The following is a 22,030-nucleotide window of genomic DNA, read 5'->3' as shown; positions in this document are numbered from 1 at the left end:
CTGTAAGCGTTTACAGTCATGACATGGTGACATTCCATGCTACGGTCTCAAAGGGGATGAAAAAATACCGAGCTGCAGCTTTGAAACGGGACGGTGGAGAAATGTGAGAGTTGGCTGCCAATGTGCAAGACAAGACATCCGCTCTGCACGTGTTCCCTCTCCAACAAAGAAGGCATCCAACTGAAAATTTAAACCAGACCAGATTCAATACACAACCAAAGACAGATGAGGCAGAGAGAGGTTCAGGGAAAGAAAGGGATGAGGCTGGCGCCGAAGCCAAACTCACTAAATCACTGGACTAATGTGCAACAGGTTTGTCACTTCACCATCTAAAAAAGAAATAAAAACAACACAACACATTAAGAAGCTTTATATGAGCCAAATGTCTGTACTGGTATTCAAATAAAAGGACTCAAGAGGAACCCCTGTTGTTGACAAGAGCTTAGCACCTCTTACCCCCATGCAACAACCAATGCAAAGACTTCATTAAAGACTACATGGACATGCTGTATGGGGTAAAAACACAGCAATTTAATAACTAAATAATACATTATAGTGTGGTAAAGGGGATAGTCAAACCAAGACACATGTAAGAAAAATGTGTAAGAAAATTGTGTGGCACTAAAGTTTGGAACGGGCTAATTAATGAGCCCAAACAATGTTCAAATATCCATATATTCAAGAAAATCTATAAAAAAAACTTTGATTACACGATATGAAGATAAGAGGAGTTAAGGATCAACAGGTGTTTGAATAATTCCAAATACATGTGTGAATGAATATTACATTGTGTAATGTGCAATAGTGATTACTGAAATGTTTTCATTACAATTAATAAGCAATTGATTGTCTTTGCTTGATCTGCAATGTGTAGCAATAATTACTGGTTTAATGAAATAATTTGTTCTAATGATAATCAATGATAATTACATATCGGTTACCGTTACAGTTTACTGAAATCATAAATGAATGTTTTCTCAAGATAATCAATCATATTACAAGCATTTTATTTTGTTACTTGGAAGGAATTTGTCTGAACCGGATTCAGAAAACTATGTAAAACTATAACATGAATTAACTCAGTAGGGGTGAGATTATATAAACTTGCTTCTTCCCACTCCTTTTCAATCAATAAAACTAGCTCAGCATGTCTTTAGTTAACAATCACTATATTTAAATAAGCAAATGTGATTTAAGTTATTTTTTGTTTTGTTTTTATCTATTTATGCATTTCATCATTTCTGTAAGGAGCATGATACATCTGTGTGAATTCTTTATTGCTTTGACTGCAGTTCTTGAAATCAATCAATCAATCAATCAAAAAATGAAAATGCTGGAGAGAACACCTGGAGCGCTGATTTCCTCTAAACTTTTGCACTCAAAGATAATTTGTTGTTTTTTCCTGATAAACCGAATACAAGGAAAACAGAGATTTGGATCTTAATGTGTTGAAACAGGTTTTCTGTAAATTTGATTCCCTCTGTGTCCAAAAGAGCACACACACATCGACAGGGTTTCCCCTCCACCAGACTTTGCTGTAGCTTTTGTGCCTGTAAAAGATAAGCAGGGTTTCACAGCAGGCTTGTTTAGTGGTTATGATAGTCTGGCATTTTTATTGATGAGTGCTGCATTTATCCAAGCCTCTGACAGAGTGTGAGAAGTTATTACACACTTCCTTTAATTTCAACAAGTCAGATGAATGATCTAAACTGTGTGGCCCTTCTGTCGAGGTCCCTCACCAGGTTCCTCCCCCACCCACCCAGTTACCCCAGTAGAACCCTGAACAGAAACAAAGAACTGCAGCTTAAAGAAGGTCTGGTTTGGTACTGCTGTGAGGAAACGATACTGTTTGGATTGGTTAAAATGCAGAATGTGGACAGATTCCACACTTTTTAGTTAAAAATAAATAATAATCTTCTGTACTAAAAGGCAAATAAAAACCAAAAAGATACATTTTATTAACAGTTTACATTCTTAAAGATGCTACAAGCACAAAAACTTTAGGCGAGTGCTTTGCATGACAAAAATATTCAGCTTATAGTATTATGAGATCTAAAGAGGTCTTGACTGGAAGCTACAGAATCAAACATCTTCCAGGAGAATAATGGGGGTCGGCATAGCTCCTTAAATTTGTAGTGTGTCATCAGGAGCTGACAAAGAAAACAAACTGGATAATAGGATTCAGAAAAGAAACAAATGCCAAAAGAAGCTACAGGGCGGTCAAAGTTGACAGTCGAGTCCTCTTCTCCACACAAACATTTTCTGGACTATACGTTTGGGGTGACAGACGTGGAGCAAAGGGGCCCAGGCTCTTCTGGCAGCCTGCAGTTGATTTAGGATGTTTGACTTTGGGCCAAAATTCCTGAAAGAATACTGTAAGTCAGGGGAAAGGCCACAAAAAAGAAGAAGCCAAGAGCAGAGCCATTAAAAAGGATGAAGGAAAGGGGCAAAGTGGTAAATATAAAATATCTTTGTGAGCGTTTGAGAGCCGACAGACTTGGGTTCCTACGATAAAACAGAACTCGACATGTGGGAAAAGAAAAGTCTAGAAAGGGGGGGTTGCAATGTATATGAGGAGCAAAATAGGTATTTAATCTTCACTGATACAAAATAAGATTTATAGCACACACTATAAAAGCAGACTAGTAATAATAAATCTAAGATTAAATCCTTAAAGTGTAGTTGAAAAAAAAAATAATAGTTCTTCTGAAACTGAAAAAGGAAAATAATTTTTCTTTAACGATGAAGACCATGATCCACAGGATGCAAACAACTAAAACAAAGTTGGGAGTCTCCCATAGATAGTGTATCACTGGACAAAGCAGGTGTGACGTCACCCATAGAAAATACCTTACGTAATAGCTGTTTATTTCTCTATAGAAGTCTATGGGATTCTGGCTTCTTGGAGCCAGTAGGTACTTCCTATTTGGAACATGAGGGGGGACTGGTCAGTATGTCCAGTGATAAACTGTCTATGGAGTCTCCAAGTGGCGCAGCTCATTCTTGCCGCTCTGTCCTAGACTGAGCAAATATTCATCTGAGCATCCAAGCTTAGCTATGACCTACAGAATTAAAGGAAACAATCATACACCCAGAACATATGACCTGAGAATGAGCAACACGCCAATTAGGAATCTTATTAGCTGACGTCCCTTCTAACTAATTTGTTATCATGAGCAAAGTAAATTAAAAGAGATTTTATCTAAACAGCCTGTTAAATCTAAAGCTTTAACAGCCCTATTTCTCTAAAGATCCTTATCTTTCTTAAATATCCTAGAAATGGCAAAATGCGGAAAAAAAATACCCTTGTTAGTTGTGAGGTTCCAGTAATGTTTAACCCAATTTTCATAGTTTCTAAGTTTTCTCAAACTATATTAGATTAGATACAGAGAGATTAGATTTAAACTGGATATCATTTTTTCATTGCAACTTTTTAGCTTCCACCAAAAAGATGTTTTTGTTGCATACAAAGTTTTACATCTTTATAGCCAAGAGCAAAATGAAAAGTCCTCAGCGAATAAAGTGGAGCCATGGCCAATCATTGCTTTAATCTGGAATTCCTTAAGAAGTGTAGCTCTTGGCATGGGTTTGGTTCTACTAAAGGCAGTACAAGCCAAACAAACTAACTCTCAGTCACATTACAGTACTGACGGTTGGTAACTTTTACTATAGCCTTGTGTTCTAATGTAGAGCTTTGCTCAGTAAAAATGTGTGGGGTGCTTGCATCAGTTCTTCTCAAACATTTTATTGCTGCTTACACTAATGACTGTTTCTTGGCAAAGACATGTTTCCCTGCGAGGCTGATATCCATGAAAAGTTATTGTTCTAGATAAGGAACTTGTAATTCTATCATGTCTGTGGAAGAAAAGAATCCTATGTGTTAACATGTCCAACATCCAAAAATATCATCTGGTGTAGCAGTTCCAAGAACTAGGGCTTGGTATCACCAATAATTTCCAGAATCGATTCGATTCGATTCGATTCGATTCGATTCGATTCACCAGAGCCTGGATCAATTCGATTCACAATGTTTATTTTGTTTTTTTGTTTTTTCTCCATTCTTTTGATGGACTTGATTCGACTCAGTTTAGTTGAATTTTGAATTGCACGATTTACATATTTAGTCATCTTTTCATAGAAGTAAAATAATATTCTATATACATTTTAAAGCTATTCAAATTAATCTAATAGAGTTCACATACTGTAAAATGTATTAGTGAAATAATAAACCAATGAGATTGTTAACACCATAGTGTTAAATGGTTTCTCAGACGGAGAACCTCCAACAAAAATGTGTAGATCATTAACACTGCAAAGGGTCCATACTGGCAAATATTACAAAATAAAATGTTCCTCCTCTCAAGGAAGGCGTTTCAGTTTAGCCACTAGATGAACCTTGCACTATAGCATTAGACTTTCCAGAAGATTTGAGCTAAAAACGGTGCTTTGGACCACAAATGGTTACTTTTAAAATAAGGTTTCCTTAAAAGAGTTTGGAAAATTCATGCTAGTAAGTAAATTTAGTCAGCAATGCATGTTTAGGTCAACTAGGCATTAGCATTTCCCGTCCATTACCTGTCCTAAAGAAAATGCCATTAGCACAATGATAATTGCTGTTATTGTTAAAATTGCTGTTATTACTGATCCTCCACTCTTAAAGCTATGTTAACACCACCCTTGGCAACAGAAGTTCAAGTGGCCACGCCCAATAAAATGCATGTTTTTGGGCTTCCACGTTCATGCGTAGCTATACAAGTTTTAAGGTCCTTTTTCGGACTCTACGTATTAAACAGGTAGTCATTGAACCTGCATTGCAAGTTAAACTAGGTGGAACTTTGACAGGGCTCGACATAGCCATTTGTCCGCTGGCCCGGTCCTGTTTTTCGAGCAGTACGGACCACAAGACTTTATTTTTTACTTGTCCGCTCGGGCCACTAAAATATCTAACAATTAATACATTTTTCACCTTTTACAATAAAGTATATTTTGCGAAAACGTGTAGATTTACCTCGTCTTTATAATTCACTTTTTCTGCTAGTCCTGTGTTCAGACTTCAAGGGTTTCTATGGGAAACCTTTTATCACTCTTCTCCTCCTCTCCCGCGCGGCTGTCACTGCCGAGCACCACGCGGCACGCGCTCACTCAATTTTTTTTTCAAACTTTATTGAATGTAACAATTCAATACTAAACAATGTTAAACAGCAACAACGAAGGAACAAGCCAGTGGGTTATTATTACATTTTAGGCAGATATATTTAAAATGACACACATATCAGCGCGCCCCCTGGTGGTTTTTCACCGCGATGATCATAAATCCAACACCGTCACTGAAGAAAGACTGAAGCATGTCAGAGATGTGGAAGACATGGCAGGAATAGATAGGAATATGTTAGATGGAGTAATGGGTGGAATTAGTGCTATGGACAGCAAGATATTTAATGAATGCATTGAAGATGAAACTGTATGCACTAAGCTTTAAGCTGAATGTCAAAGAATCAAAGGCAACTCCAAATACCTGAATCTCAGACTCAAATGGAGTATAATGTCAAACTACTTAATTTTGTTTTTCTTTACAACACTGTAAGCAGTAAGTATTTCTAGTTAGCTGAATGATCTCAGTAATTTAATTGTATTTAATTTTTCAATTATTTAATTTAATTAGGTAACTAAAGTAAGTAAAAAGTAAATGTAACTTTGCAACAGTAACAAAAAGCAGAACCTTAAGGCAGTCAGGGCAAAAAAGTCAATAAAACTTCTTAACTATTGATTAGGAACAAATTTGAAATAGCAGTGATTAGAAGCAGCATGAAAACTTCTTAACTAGTGTTTCCTACTACACTGCAGCGCTCTCTTCAAAACATCTGAAACAGACTAGAGCAGATTTAAGTTTGATATGCTCTATTTTTAGTCATTGAAAAGTGTATAAATAAGTGCTAGATGTCACCACAATGCACCAAATTGCACCATATTAAAATTTTCCGGGGGGGCATGCCCCCGGACCCCCCTAAAGTTGCAAGCACCTGCGGAGCGGCGGGTCTCGCTGTGCGCGGTGTCGGGCCAGTAACTTTCAAAAACTACTGGCCCTGTGGGCCAGTGCAAATTTCTGGGCTATGTCAACCCCTGTTTGACCAATCAGAGAATCAGATTTGCTAGTGACGAATGGATGACGTCCCCTTTAAATAACAGAAGTGCCAACCATTTGAAAACTGATCACAGAAGAGAAATGAATAATTGCAGTTCTTGGCCAGCTGGAGTTATCAGACATCACGTCTTTCACATATTGGAATAGAGCTGTTAAGGAAAAAGCCTGGAGCATGATTCGCGAGATTAGCGCTAGTGAACAGTAGAAAAAAAAAGAAGAAAAACCCCCTAAGCTTGCTTGTCCTGTGCGAACATGCGCATTCTTGAACGCTGTTTTGTCCATAGCTTTAGAATGGTTGGAATCTGACTCAGAGAGGCAGTTCCATCTTTAGGTCAGGGTAAGGACTAGCAAGCACTCCTGTCATCCAATGTTGAGTTTGATATATTTTAGCACTATTCAATATCACACACTGTTTAATTCAAAACAAAATTGTTGTTTTTTTCTTGACATACCAAAACACATTGCTAATGTTTTCAGACACAGAGTTTTCTGAGAGAGCACCATGTGGTTCCAGTCTCGCTCAAGTCATGAATATGTAAATGTTTCACGTCCTGAAACCGAAGCTTGACCCTTGAACACTGGCACATGTTTCTAAAGTAAATCTGAGAACACTGGCTCTTTCAATTTCGTTCTTGGATTGAAGCTTATATAATGGGCCTCCATGTTGTTTTTACCTCAGCCTGCCTGAACCTCCAGGCATCCTTTAGCTCCAAGCTGAGCCTTTAAACAAGAACCAGTCAGACAAGTCTGTTTCACATCGAGTCTCTTTTGTTTAATTTGTTATCTGCTCCATCTATATATAGCACCTTTACGGACTGCAACGGCATACTTTAGTACAGTACAGTATGTACCAAAAAACAGAGGCTTCTCCTTACCATCCAGACATGTCCCTGCAGTCGTCTCCGTGGCTGAACCCATGCGTGCAAGGAGAGTTGAAATTATCTACGTTAAGAGAAGACACTCACAGCATGTGACTTACACAGAGATACCGTGGCGCTTGGGCAGGAACATACCAACAACAATAACAATAATAATAATGAGGAATTAGATTTTTTTGCACTTTTCCAGACGCTGACAGCACTTATGACGTGTATCCATTATTCATTCACTCATCACTCATGCTTGGTGATGTTAAGCTACAAATGTAGCCACAGCCGACTTGTAAATTAAAAAGAACACCACTAGTATAAAGCACTAGTAAAAAAGAATTTTGAATAAAACTTTTTATTTTTTATTTCTAAAAACAACCTTCAGAGTTCAGAATGGAGTATCCTACATAGACATAAAACATTACTGGACCTCTGAGGCCTTTTTCAAACTATGACAAAGCCACATTTGTATTAATTTATGCTACAGATATTTTTAGGAACACCCTTAATTTCATTTCTTCATTATCACTGCTTTCATCAGCAACAATTAATTGCCTATTTATATTTCTTAATATACTATTTGAATACAATTTTTGAAACTTGGGGGTCTGGTAAATGTTCTTTTTTATAGCCTAACAAAGCCTAACAGATACGTTTTTTATTAGATTCATGATTTATACATTTTGGTTATCAGTTGTGAAATGACAATTAGAAGGCTTTCACATTTCAATTTAGGTTGTATAGATTTGTTGGGAGAAAAATTGCTCCTTTCACAGACTACTTAAAGTAAAACAAAGAACAGATTTAAAACAATGTACTTTTTTTTTCATGTCCATACCAAACTTGAACAGTGGGCCTACAAATGAAGGACTGTCCAGGAAAAAGGTAAGGACATTAGGGGGGCTTCTGGCTAAGAGATTTTAAAAAATACCTTTGCTTTTGAGCCATTTAAAAATTGTTTTAAATTATGTTTTCTGCAATAATTTGAGAATCAAAAATTTGCAACAATTTTGTTGTAAAACAGGCACTCCAATAGCAACACACACACACACACACACACACACTCACACACACACATATTCAGGGGCTGTGTCAAATCCAGCTGGCAAAGCTGCAGCTAAACAGACCTTGACAGACATGGATGATGTTTTTAAAAAGCTCCTGTGACAAAATGCAATTGAGTAATTTATGTAATGGAGACAACACCTCCACTGGCAGCACAGGGAGAGGTCATACACAACAAAAGCACAGGAAAATCTACACTGACAATAATGAGCTAGAAGAAATGGGAATGAAAAGATTATTGGCTTCTTTGGTTTAGCAAGAGAATAAATTCAGCACAAAGAAGGTTTCTAATGATTCAATGGAGGATTGAATCATTAGGGGTTGATTGAAACCAAAATATAACCGTCCTGGACGGTCCTGTCTTTAATGAGAAGGTGCAAACTGCAGCTCACTGATCTGGAAATGGTTTCATACAAGAAAAAGTTAGCTGGGTACATTCCAGCAGTCAACTACGCTGTACCTGCTGGAAGGCATTTGAGAAAACATTCTGATGTACAATGTACATGTTTGTGCATGCATGGGGGTAGCAACGCAGTTTAATCTACCAACACAATGAAAGGCATGCTTCTTTATATCCCAAGCCAGACTGTAGCAAAAGTCAAAAACGTTGGTCCATGCTGACCAATGTCCCTCAAGATGTCCGATGCTCTTCCTTCTGCTGGGCTCTTATTGGACTCCTCTGAAGTCTGCTGGGCTGTAGGAGCACACATATTTGTGGTCAGACAACAAAAGGCGTTGGAATGCTCTTCTCTAAACTGGTCAATGCTGCCCACCACTATCAGGCCACTTTTACCCACAATGCTCTCTGTTCTCTGAGCTTTTCTCTTTCACCTCCATTGTTGAGCCCATAAGTAATAACTCTGGTCCTGGTTTTATAAGTGCTCTTTGTAATCTTTATACAAATGAATGCTGGCTGACGGTCTGCTGGATGTAAGGAGTCTAAGATAAATGATCAGAGGGAGGAACCTTTGAACCAAACGCAAGCAGAACAATCCGATTTGGTCCATATACCACATACAGTACGAAATCCTTGGTGAGCAACCAACTTTTTACTGACTGTGAGCCACCTACTCCCGACTTTAAATGAAAAGTCCATTATTCAGGAGCGACATGCTACCCAGGCTCATAAAGCAGCCGTGGCTCAGCTGCCTTTCGTCCGTAAATGCAGATGAAAGACATTACAAGGTCTTTGACGGACCTTATCTCTGCAGCTGAGCCCCACCTTCTTATGCCGTTACTGGGTCAGAGCAGCAAAGAGGAGTACTCTGAACCCGGCGCACTGGACTTCAATAAAAAGCTGTGGGTTGGTGTTCGCTGCTGCACCTGTTCTGTGCCTCCAAGCACAAGGAGTTCCTAAAGGAGTGGGCAAAATATAACTAAAGAATTTTTTCATAAACTGTATATAGTAACACAATAAAACAGCAGTGCAGTGGACTGCTTAAAAGTTCAGTTGATCCTGAGAGTAAATGAATCGGAAGAAACTTGAAAAACCTGAGATTAAATTTGTTTTCCTTAATAGTAATCATAAATTAGACTAAAGGGCATTTCTTTAATAACATAAATGTTAATTGAGTTAGTTGTAACACACAATTCTGTCATCCCAAGATGGGAGGTTAATTGTGTAAAGTGTTGATTTATACTCTTCTCTTACCAAACCAATTCTTTAAACTCACCCGGATGTCAGACAACTAAAAAGGCAATACCATTTCCTAAATGTTTCTCCTAACTCTTAGGATTTCTCATAAATGCAGAGTATGTAAACATCCTGCAGCCTTGGATGGAACGCTTCACAAAAAGCAGCTTCATACCCTGCGGGCTGAACAGGCAGTTTGAACCTTTCCATTCTCTGGTTGTGTTCAAATGTCAAACTTGTGATTTGTCAGACTCGCTGTCCAGAACCTGAAGCTTCCAGTTCAACTAGAATATACATTTATGACAAGCATATTTTTCAGACAGTTTAGGACACATTTCATTTAGGACTTTAGCTGCAGTGGAGACTGAGAAAGTTTATGTGAAAAATAAACAAGTATTGCTGGTTTAATTTATTTATGAATAAAAAAAAGTCATCACTAGCTTTTTTTTTTAATTAAAAATAGTTATACAATTTGCAAGCAAGATTTTACTGCAAAATCATAATCCCCAGAAAGTAATAATACTCTTGTTTAAAAAAAGCTTATTTTCTCTCTTGCAAAAAAAATTATCATATCAAGTTTTTTTTAACAGCAAAATAATCTCAGTTAAGTCTTAGTGACTTAAATCTTTTTCTTAAAATATGAATTCTTGGTAGGATGATGTTTCTTACCACATTTTTTTAATTATTTATTTATTTTGATTATTTAAGGAACATTTTTCAGATTTTATGAATTTTTGACTTATTTCTGGGGGGCCTGTTTAGCAGTGAGGACCCCCTAAAATCTTGGCTCATTGCAGAATTATTTAATTTAAAATAGAATAAAAATACGAAAGGAGATTAGAAATCAGGTGCCTCACTGACTGGCCACCTAAAATCTCAGTCAGTCTGCTGGTTCTAAAAAACAGCATTTAATTAAAAACAAAAAAATGTTGTTAATGGATAACAGTTGTGCTCTGTCTGGTTCACCAAAGCTAACTTTGTAGGTGTGGATGAAGTGACTTGGTCCCATGTTTTCCTGATGACAGGGACAGACAGCAACCCAAACAGGCCTTAAAGAGTGATAACAAGAATGATGTCAGGAAGCGGGCTGTGCAGAGCTGCAACTCCATGTGAGGGTTATGCAAAAGGAATCCTGCACTGCTAAACAACAAAACATTACCCACTTTCTAATCTGTGTTAAATGTGGTGTGGCCTCCTCTGCTTAAACCACCCCATCTGACCCCCACCCCACCGAACCTGACTTTAATGCAGACTGATTTGAATGCAGAGGGTTTTCTAGAAGGCTGCTAAAGAGGAATATTTCATGCCAAATGCTTGAAGAAAAAAAAATTACTTCCGTTCAGTAATAGCAAGAAAGCTATCAAGGAAACCACAGTTTCGTGAATACCACAATCCTACCTCCTGAGTTTGATGCTGCAGCTCAGCTGGTGGAAATCACACCTGCAGTTTACAAACAAGAGGTCTATTCACCTGCAGAGCTGCACAGTGACCCAGCAAAGGCTGACCACATTACTTAAAGTAGCATTAGTAAAGCACCTTATGGGTTCCTCTATTCTAGGAAATGCTTCAGCAGTTTCCCTGGGAATTGTTAATCCTAAAATTCATTTGCAGAGCAAAAACAAATTAGCTTAAAACGCAGTTAATTTGTTATTTTAATTCCAAAAAAATATTTTGAAAATGTCAGAAATGAAGCAGAAGGATCTGGTTGTAGTGGATGAAACCCACAGTGCGTCTTTTTGCAGAGGGATGTCTGCCAGTGCAACCGAATGAGACATTCACTCCAACTGAAACATCAGTTGGAGGTGGGTGCCGTCCAAAAAACGTGCTGTCAAACCACCAGTGAGTGATTACTGCCTTTGAGCCTCCTGACGCCCTACCCACAATGCCCTGCAGAAGCCCAGCACTCATTGGCTTCAGGTAAACATTGGATTATCTTTGGACGGACTTGAACATGTTGTTGTTTTTTCTTGTCTGCGCCTACATAAATGTTGTTACATATTTGCCCATCTGATTGTGTTGGTGTTTCCAGATGAGCTATTCTGTTTTGAGCATGTGCCAATGACAGATGGGGGAAGAGGAGCGTCTTGGCCACTCTCTGCGGCTCAGCAAGTGTTGGTGCAGCCTCCATGCCAGGAGCTGCTTTACTGTTATTCAACTGTTTCGAGCTTCTAAACATACAGGTTCATCTTGTTTTTTCAAAACTGTAGAATAAAGAAAAATGAAGAAGCAGGATATTGGCTGCCTTTACAGCAATTTCTGACAATTATCATCACTCATAAGCTAAAAAGGATTACATGAGTTGTGATTGTCGCATGTTTAGGAGTCTAAAAAATGTTCAAACAAGCACAGCAGTTTGAGATGTCAATTTTGCTTGATTTATTTTTTTACCGTAGGACAGAAAACATTCCCTTTATCTAGAAAATCCCAAGTGACACAAACTGCAAGACAAGAATCCCACTCATGCAGGTTTACCAACAACCACAGAGTTTCTTTTAACCCTTGTGCTATCCTATGGGGTCAAGATGACCATTGACGTGTTTCCCTACCGTGACAAAGGTGGATAAAGGTGAAAAGATTTCATGTAATCCATGGACACCAGTGAAGATCACAAATCATTGAAGAAAAAAGGTTCAGCACGCTGTCTTGTGGGGTCTAGATGACCCCACTCCCAATGTTAAAGTGCCTAGGATAGCACAAGGGTTAAAAGGAGAATTCCAGGGGTGAAAACCATTTTCTAGAAAAATCCATAGAGAATAAAGATATTTGGGGGAAAAAAACACTTATGAAACAATCGCATATTAAGCGACAGGCTGGCAATCTGACAATGAAAAAACTGGCATTTTTGAGGCAGAAACACAGTCCACCATCTGGGTCCAAATTCAGCTTTTTCCTACTAATTTATGCAAAAATGTGTTACACGAATGTTTCTCTACAATGTCCTATAAATAACTCACAGCAATAAATATAAAACAAATGCATGTTATCAACATCTTGCTGATGTCATGTTTGTAGAAATAATTATTATTGTGTTTTTTTGTGTCCTGCCCAAATAAATGTGTAAATTTTGAAGGAAAATGCAAATGTCATGGGAAAAAAAACAACTTGTTTCTGCATTCAAACTGGCCCAAAAAAAGTCAAACAGGGTTTTACTGCAATAAATGTGATTTCTGATGACTAGTTCAAGTAACCCTTTATACCAGACATTTCCGAGGCCAAATTCGGCCCACGGCTCCGGTCATAAAAATCAATAATCTGCCCCCAGTACTTTCTAAGAACTACAACGTCTTGATTTTGACTGGCTATATTCCATTATAAACAGTTGTAAACCTGTGGCAACAGGGCCAAAAAAGAGGAACAGATTTACTAGTTTCTGTAATCTAAGCCACAATGATTACTTCTGAATATGTTAACTATTCCTCTTTACACGATTTACATTTAGAAGTTTACAGTGAACATTTCATAATGAATAATATGTAACATTTCATATAAACCCAGGTTTAATGTTGACAAAAGTTTTTTTTCCAGACAGGTTGCTTTTCAAATCTGAAATTCACTGTAGTTTTAGAAAAATGTATTTAAATGTACTTCTATTTTATGTGAAGAAATAAATAGTATCCCATTGCAAAAAAAAATGTCAATCAAATAGTTAATTTGCATGTTATTAAACGGGTTCAAAGAATGCACACTGATTGGTTGCCCCTCAAACATTTTCACCTCACCAAATCTGGCCCTCTTTGCAAAAATTTTGGACATGCCTGCCTTATACCAACAGTACACTAAGATCATGCAGCCAAAAATAAAGAATTTACAAAAAAAGGAAACACAGTCAACTTTCTCTCAATGCTATGAATAAAAACATGTGATGTCAGAACTAGAAAAATATTTCTTGCAGCAGGATAAACCACAACATTTGCTCATCGTGTGAATCAATGCTCTGAATCTTGCTTTTTTTTTTTTCCTGCTTTGAAAGAAATTGCGTCCCCACGGAACACAACAGCTCTGCATCTGTCACCTGCTTCCAGCTGCTTTGCTCCTTTGTTCCAATTTTCCTTAGATGCTACTTCCTCTCCTGTTTCGATTCAGTTGCTCCTAAAAAAAGCTCAGCAATAATCAACAGTTGCAGCAGTTCTCCTGGCACTTTTTTCTTACAAAATGTTCATTCAACAGCATGACAACACAAAGATGCACAGCCGTCAAGCAAACTTTGTTCTCGCCTCATCACGCTGCCTTCATGTGACCCAGCAAAGCTAGCCTGGTGCTAGTTTTGTAGATGAAATAATAATGACCGTAATAATAAAGAAAATAAAGCAATACAATGTGTTTTTGGTCTTAGACGCATTCATCTCAGAGCTGGAAAAGGCCTTTGTCACAACAGCCCTTACGGGTGGACAGAGGCAAACCTGGGCAAACCTGTACTTGGAAAGCAGGAGGCCCGCAGGAAAAAGCAAGCTTGTAGACCACTGTAGGCTCTGTAGACCACAGAGAGAGAATGTTCATGTGGATTTTTTTTAAACAGACATGCTGTGGGCGGTAAGTCGTAGAGAACACCTGAACAACACGTAAGGGAAGGTCAAAGTGAAGTGGGTGAGACGGGGGCATGTCGCACAGGTTTTTCATATTTTTAACCCGCCCAAACTCTGCACATTGTGAAAGGCGCCCAACAGTGCAGTTGAAATGAGAAGTGTGCATTTATTGCGTGCAGCCAGGCTGTTAGAAATGAGGGACCTAGACAATCAGAGCAAAGTTTGTGTAGGTGTCCTTCAGACCTGCACACCCTGTCCTTGCAGCGTTTGCACGCGGTCCCTAAGCAGTCAGTAGGCACACCCTACTGACGACTAAAGTGTGGCGTAATGGCACTGTGCGACAGCATCACCCAAACACCATAAGTGTGTGCAACTTACATTGTTCTTACATATTCTTCACGAAACACTCAGCATATGAATAACAATCGTGTGTTTCATTTTCATGACGACCCTTGAAATGGTCAAACAAGCCTCATGCCAAACGCAAGACACACCTGCGCTTCACTTGAGATTTGGCCACTCGTCTCTATGACCCTCCACAGGCTCAGACAACTCAAAAAACCCCAGCAGCCATACAGGTTCATCCCCATATCCCGTACATGCGACTAAGGCTACATTTACGAAACGCTGTTGAGGCTTTTGTTTCTTTTTCACAGCATCCAGAGCTCAGAGTCTCATAGGGAAAATAACATCCAAAGTGTCTCTGAAGCTTCAAGAGCAGGAGGAGGTTCACTTTCTGCCAGTGAGGCAGAAAAAGGAAACAGTCTGTCAGTCCAGCAGTACCAGTATTTTCCTCTTAGGTGCACAAAGCAGGAACAAGCATCTTGGCCAAATTCCCTGAGATCCAGAATGAAGCTGGGCCCTCTTTAAAGGAAGCTGATTATGGAAACAAGTGTCACTGAGTCCTGACACTAAACAACTGTGTGTACACTGTGGATTCTGACATTGAACAGATCTAAGTCAACTGTAAATCTAAAAACAAACATTTGGCCTAACCTCTGGGTGTCAGCTGCAGTGCATACGTTTAGGAAATCAATCACATCACTTCAGGATCTGGATTCATGCCTCCAGTTTTTTAGACTGTACCTTTTGAAACAAAAGCTTGTTGAAGCTTTTAGTTAGACGTGCTACACATTTTATGAGTCATTCCTCAGATCATAAACAGACTGTGATTAATGTGGCTGATATTTAGGCGCTTCTTCCTTCTGATCATACAGGATTCAAAGGATCATGTGACTTTGTATCAGAAGCAAAACCTTGATGGAAAACTGTGAACATGAGCTGTGCAGTGATGACTGAAGGGCGAAATCCATCAGCATGCAGATAACAGGAAGAACTCTGACTGATCCAACTGCACTTTTAACACATTTATTACCCCCCAGTCCATCATAGGGTAGAGAGGAAAGCAATATGATCTGCATTACCATGATGCATTTTTGAACTTTACATCACCCTGAGGCCAGCAGGGGAAAAGAAGACGTTTTGAGTGTTTTGTCTTCAACTACGTCTTTTTTTCTCTTTGAGGCAGCTGCAACAATCAAAACGTGTGGACTGAGCTGCAGAGTTTTGTCATACTGCACATACTGCGCCTCAGATAAAAACAAACCCGATACCTACACCTGTGGAAACGAGACACTGCCATCCAGCAGGGAAAACAACACCAGCCTCTCCTCTGCCTTTGTTCGTCTGTCAGGGTACCACAAAAACACACACACCCCACTACTGTATGTGCAGAAAACACCACACTTAGTAACTTTTTTTAATCAGCCTGCATTGTTTGCAAAGCTTACCTCTATGGTCAGCTGTCCTCACTTCAGAGTCCTCCCTTTGTGTTTGATCCCAGCTCGATTCCAACACAGGAATTCTGAAATCAGAACACAGCATCCATTAACATTTCAGGCCTGCACACGAAAACCTGTGTGGCCGCTGCAGCACGTGATGACCACCAATACTGGGGATGACATGGGAGGAGCCTAAGAGCACCAGAGGGGAAAATCCCCCCCAAAGAGGTGCAGGGCCTTTTCGTCGATGAAAGGCCATGTTAGATTTTCCTGTAACCAGCTTAGCGCTAAAAGGATTAGTATTCTAATCCTGTGACCAAATGAAGAGGCTGGCCTGAGGAATCAAAGGGAGCTGAAAGCATGGCTTTAAACTGTCAAGAGGCCATAGATGAGTATCTGTGCGGGAATTCCCCACTGTGAAGTATACGGCACTGATAGTCCCCTTAATGATCCCTTCAGCCATTATACTCCTGGAGCAGTGAGGGTCATTATCATGCAGTTGATAGGAAGATGTACCAGCATGTCAACAAAAACTATCATTCAATCCCTACAAGGACTCAAAGAGAAAGGATATATTGTAACTTGGACACAGATATGATGGCCCTGTCAGGGTTCTTCCCTCAAATGCATCAGGGGAGTCCACTTTTTGTTTTTTCAGACTTACGCACTGGCACAAATCTTTCTGCCCTTACTGCTCCAAACCAGGTGACCGACGAGAACCCCAAAAACTACAGGCTTGGTAATGCTGCAAAACTATGGTGGCCCTGAAGTGCAAATCACATCAACAAATCATTCAAAACAAAAACAAATTCAAGATCACAAGAATTCAAAAAAGCAAAATGAAAAATAAAAATTATGTTTTAGATATCAAAACAACAATCCAGAGGGCAAAATGTTTTTTTAAATTTGGAAAACAAAAGTAATTTTCAAAACTACAATTATTATGTTCCCTTTTTTTTAAATTATGCTTTGTTTTTTTTTAGAATTATATTCTAGCTTCTGGAGTTTTGTTTTGATTTTTAAAATGTAATGTTTTTCATCCATTCCTCTTTTTCCGCTCGTCCGGGACCGCGTGGCGGGGGCAAAGGTGCCCAGACTTTCCTCTCCCCGGCCCCTTCCTCCAGCTCCTCTGAGGGGCCAGCCTGGAGAGTCTTTCTACCGTGTCCTGAGTCTTTCCCTGGGCCTCCCCCAGTGGGACATGCCCGGCCGGAACACCTCCCCAGGGAGGTGTCCAGGAGGCATCCATGTTCTTTTTTTATTACCTCCATATTTGGTTCGGCCTCCTAAGAAATATCAGAGACTCACGATTTTTTTTTTCTTCAGTCTGGCGCCGCCATCGAGACCCACATAGAACGTGACATTTAATTGCACCCTTCTGCAGTCTGTGCCCCTACCTGACCACCCCCTCCAAAATCACAGTCAAGTAGAAGAGAATACAGTGATTACTTTCTACGTTGCAGTTCACGTTTCACAGACTCACTGATTCTCCAAGTGTGATTATGCTGCTGCTGCTTTTTCTTTTTTTTTCTAAACAGCGCACTCTGTTCTGTGTCCTGATTGGCTGGGAACCTTGTCAATCAATCTACTCTTTGCCTCTTTGTCTGCTAATACAAGCAGTTCTCCAGATAAATATGTGATTGCAATGTTATATTTTTTTAATAAACTTTTCCAAAGTTTGTACTTTGAGAGTTTACACAAGAGAGAAAAATGTGAAAATGTTTATGTATGTCTGAGAAAAGTGTAAAAAGTGTGTAATAAGGGTTTTTACATCCTTAAAACACCCATAATCCTACTTGCGGGTTTTTAGAACATAACTCCTGCAATTAACAAGGGAACACTGTACTGCACATATATGTCCAGTTACAGCAGAAGACAAAAGAACTTGACATTTTGCTTCATTAGCACTGGATGTAGCACAGATGTGCAGGACTCCTTTTTATTTTCAGCAGTGATGTGTCGGCTCTTATGCCGGGTTCTTTTTCTTTTCTTTCAACCTCTGTTTTTTTCTCTTAAGCCACACGTTATTGGTTAATACATAATACATACATGTTTGTCCTAAGCGCGCGGGGGGGGGTTACACATGCAGCAGCGCAAGAAGCGAGTATGATGGAGACAGAGATAGTGTCAGATGCAACAAGTAACTATATTAACACAAAAACGCAAAGTAAAGAAAATGAATGAGTCTAGAAAAAAGAAACAAAATCTGGAACCATTTCAATTTTATTGTCTGCAGGAAAATAATTTTGTGTTTTTTTTGCTTCAAATTTTTTTACAGGAAAAAGGTTTAAAAAGGTTTAGTTATCAATTTTGTGCATAATTGTATATAGTTGTTGATCGTAAATTAAATAAAGCAACAAAATAAAACAAACTAAGTAGCCATTTGGGAGCCGAAAGAGCCAGGTCTTTCTAGTGAGCCAATTCAAAAGAGCTTGATCTCTAAGAAGAGCCACAGATCCCATCACTAATTCGTAAAGTTTAGAGCAAAATGTCAGCTGTGTGACTCCAAAGTCTCAAATGGACTATGACGGGAGAGGATATTGGATTTATTTTAGAAAATTTACTATTTTTATTTTTTCTGACTTTTTTTCTTTGAAGATCACAGAGTTATTTTGTTTTTTTTTTATTTCATAAATAGTATTGCTTATTTCAGCATGATCTTTTATGCTTTCTCAATATTTTTGCTGTGAAGATCCTAGAAAGGGTTGTTAATATTTGGTTATGTGTGCCTTTCTGGAAAACCATAAATGTTTACGTTCAGACACACCCTGAGATTGTTATATTATATAAATATATATATAAATGCTATTAGTAAATGTTTGTTTATTAGTTACATGCTTATTTGTACATTGTTGTTTATGTACTGATAATTAAAAACTACACAGTGAGATTACACAAAGATACTTTTGTATTAACAAATGAGGGGTTTTATTACAAAGACAGAAAGCAGCGACTATCGTAGGTCATGCTTTGTGGTAAACCGTGCAATGCGGGGAGCGTGGCATTTCAAAGGCGCTGCTGGCTCCGTACGAAGCGCGTGCCACGGAAAAAACCCGCTTCCTTAATGAGCTCGTATTTATCGGGCGAGAACTGCAGAGCCGATAGCAGGAGGACACACACGGGGCGGCTTCAATAAACACTCTAGTTGTTCGGAGTGGTCTTCTGCCGGGGAACTGACGTGCCACGCGGCAGAAAGCGACTTTCTGATGACAGACAGAATTTGCGCTCAGTAAATTTAAACACGCGTGTGTAGTGACGTATGTTTCAGAGGATGTCCGATTGGCCGTTCTGCATATCAATCATGTCCCGAACTTATCAGTGAGGATTTTGATTGGCTGGTGGATTTTTTAGAAGTACTTTTTTTGTTGTTGTGGTTATTTATTTTTGCTGACCTGCAATCTACCCACATGTCCTTTAAGATCGATAATCCTTGTGATCGACGTAATGAGCACCCCTGCTCTAAAGCTTTTGTTATATGCTTTTACAACATCTGATCTGCTGGTTTCTGATCCACTATGTAAAGACAGCGATTGATTGGTGTTCTTAATTTTTTTGTAGGACAAAGCAAAATCCATAATTACCCAACTAAACTTACAATCTGAGAGAAAACTAAAAGGATTTCTTTACCTAAAATCATCATGCATTGGTTCAAGTTCCATGGCAGTCATACTCTTAGAGTCAAACTATTTCTTGCATTCCAGAGTAAACATTTAGCAAGTGACTTTAACACACAATTGTCCTTCCAGATACAAAAACCAACATAGAAAAGCGTTTTAAAACACAAACCTAAAAGGCTACTCAGATGCCTTATTTCTTTTATCACATTTTTGTTCCTTCTTTCTATCAACCATCACTTTGTAAATGAAAACATCAACATTTAAGAAGAATCCAATTCAAGACAAATAGGTTCAGCTACAGGACACGTGACCACATGCTTTTCTTTCATTTAGGCAGACATAGAAGTCATTTTGTAGCTTCAACACGGGTTCTACTATCATTTCTGTCCATGGCCTCGGTCCAAACAGCCAATGCATTTAAATCACTACTTCAGCCTGCAAATAAGGGGACTGACCCCAGCCTCCTTATAAGGCACTTCTGTGCGCTTTCAGCACTTTAAGCTCCCAGTCAGTATTTGCATCGAGCCATAAGGGATGCATCGCTCATGTGCCTAAACCATTAAAGAGTCACATGGGACTGTATGCATGAGCCTAAAAGTTTAGACCACTGTAATAAAACCTTGATGCAAGTGTCCTTTGTGAAGCCACTGGTCACTAATTACAACTGAGGTAATGTACCATCTCACTCAGAGACACATAAAACATTTAGCATTATTGAGCTGATCTACAAATTATTTCTTTACATTTTCTGTGCTGGTTTGTAAAGGAATAATCTCCATACTGCCATTACTGCATCATTTTTCTCTCAGTTTTATATTTCTTTCTGCATTTGGGATTTTCTACAACTTTGAAGGATTTTGATTGCTATAAAAAGCTGTTATTGTCCAATTGTCCAATAAAACAGAGTATCAAAAGGGAACTCTACCCAATTAGATTTTTCTTCAGAAAAACAGTGTCAATTAAACAGAGTGAAAGAATGAAAACTGCTTTTCAGTTTGCCAGATTACAGGTCTCACCATTGTCCAACACAACAGGACGTGGAAAGGAAAAGATCCTATAACTGCTTTTGAAATAGTGATGTGTCTGCATACCGAGCCAAAGGTTTAAAAAACACCGGGATTAACAACCCCCCACCCCCTCATATTAGGGTGAGGGGGTGGGGGGTCTAGCCTGCGATGCGCCTTGGGGGGGGGCTACTTGGGAGTGGCCCCCCTCCTATGGTTGTCGTATGGAGTGGGCCCCCCCTCTTTCGGTTTTATTTGCACCTTAGACATGTAGGGTCCTTGGTAGGGGGGGTGCTTGGACATCACTGCAAGCAAGCAGCTGATGTCCTCCTGGCACCCTACCCGCCAATTTTAACCGCACCTTAGACATTTAGGGCCCCTTGGTGTGGAGGGTGAGGGGACATCACTGTGAGTAATCAGGAGATGTCCCCTTAGTGCCCTACTCGCCAATTTTAACTGCACCCCCCTTAGTACACACACCCCTCCCCCTTCAATATATACATTCAAACATAAACACACACACATGCACACAAACACCCTCTCAAACACCCATACACGCACACACATTTTACAAGGAAGGTGGGACCTGGGTCCATCTGTCCCCTACCCCTTCCCTGGTGGGGGGTGTGGGCCCCTTTGCGATGGCGGCCGTGTCCCTTGGGTGCCGGCTCCCTGGGCCCGGCGGTGCTCTCTCCGCACGGTGGGGGGGTTCATATTACACCTGAGCCGGGGGTGTTCGTGTCCCTGGGGGGTGGGTCCTGGTCCTTGCCCCTGGGCGCTGGGCCCCGCCAAACTTCCAACATGGCCGAGCCTGGTCGGGCCATATTTATAACATCCCTTGTGGGCCGCCCTTTTTTCCCCGGGGTTCCCCCCTCCTGGGCGGGGGCGGCGGGCCCCTGCCTTGCTCCTACCTGGACCAACCGTGGGCCGGGTGGGTGGCTGCCTGGAGTGCGGAGCGGGTCTCCCTTGGGGGGTCCTGGCTCGTACCTGGGGTCGGGGCGGGGGGATGCCCGGAACTCCTGGGTGGTGGTGGGGTGCTCGTCTGGGGCTGTGGGCGTCCCTCTCCGGTGGGGCCCTGCGTTGGGCTCTTCCGGCGCGGCGGGGGGCTGCTTTCCTGGCTGGGCTGGGGCGGCGCTCTCTTTCCCTCTGCGCCTCCCTGCTCTCTGGCTCTGGGGGCCTCGCGGCGGTCCGGCTGGCCCTGGCCTGGGTGGCGGTCTTGGTCGCCCGGGGGGCGGTTGTTCCCTGCCTGTTCCCGTGTGGCGTTGGGGGAATTCCGGCTGCCGCTGCTGCTGCGGCGGGGGTATGGGTGTGGGGGTGGCTGGGCGCTCCTCCTCCTTCTTTTCACATTCCACCATCCATTTTAGAAGAACATAAACACTCACCTGAGCACAGGTGTTAG

At 40.3% G+C, this 22,030-nt stretch overlaps 1 protein-coding gene across 2 annotated transcripts in view; it reads right to left on the bottom strand.

The window, feature by feature from the left end:
- The window catches only part of thra (thyroid hormone receptor alpha), a 179,404-nt gene that overhangs the window by 132,837 nt on the left and 24,537 nt on the right, over positions 1-22,030 (bottom strand). The window contains exon 2 of one of the 2 annotated variants that reach the window (XM_023949083.2): positions 16,023-16,096. The gene's annotated coding sequence lies outside the window, so the exon portion shown is untranslated. Of the gene's footprint in view, positions 1-7,017; positions 7,081-16,022; positions 16,097-22,030 lie in introns of those variants that run through there. The other variant, XM_078936948.1, reaches the window with a different exon arrangement.

This window comes from Oryzias latipes, chromosome 19 (genome assembly GCF_053564925.1).
Source record: "Oryzias latipes strain Hd-rR chromosome 19, Olatipes_Hd-rR_3.1".
NCBI lineage: Eukaryota > Metazoa > Chordata > Actinopteri > Beloniformes > Adrianichthyidae > Oryzias > Oryzias latipes.
This window is presented reverse-complemented; position numbering and strand designations above follow the sequence as displayed.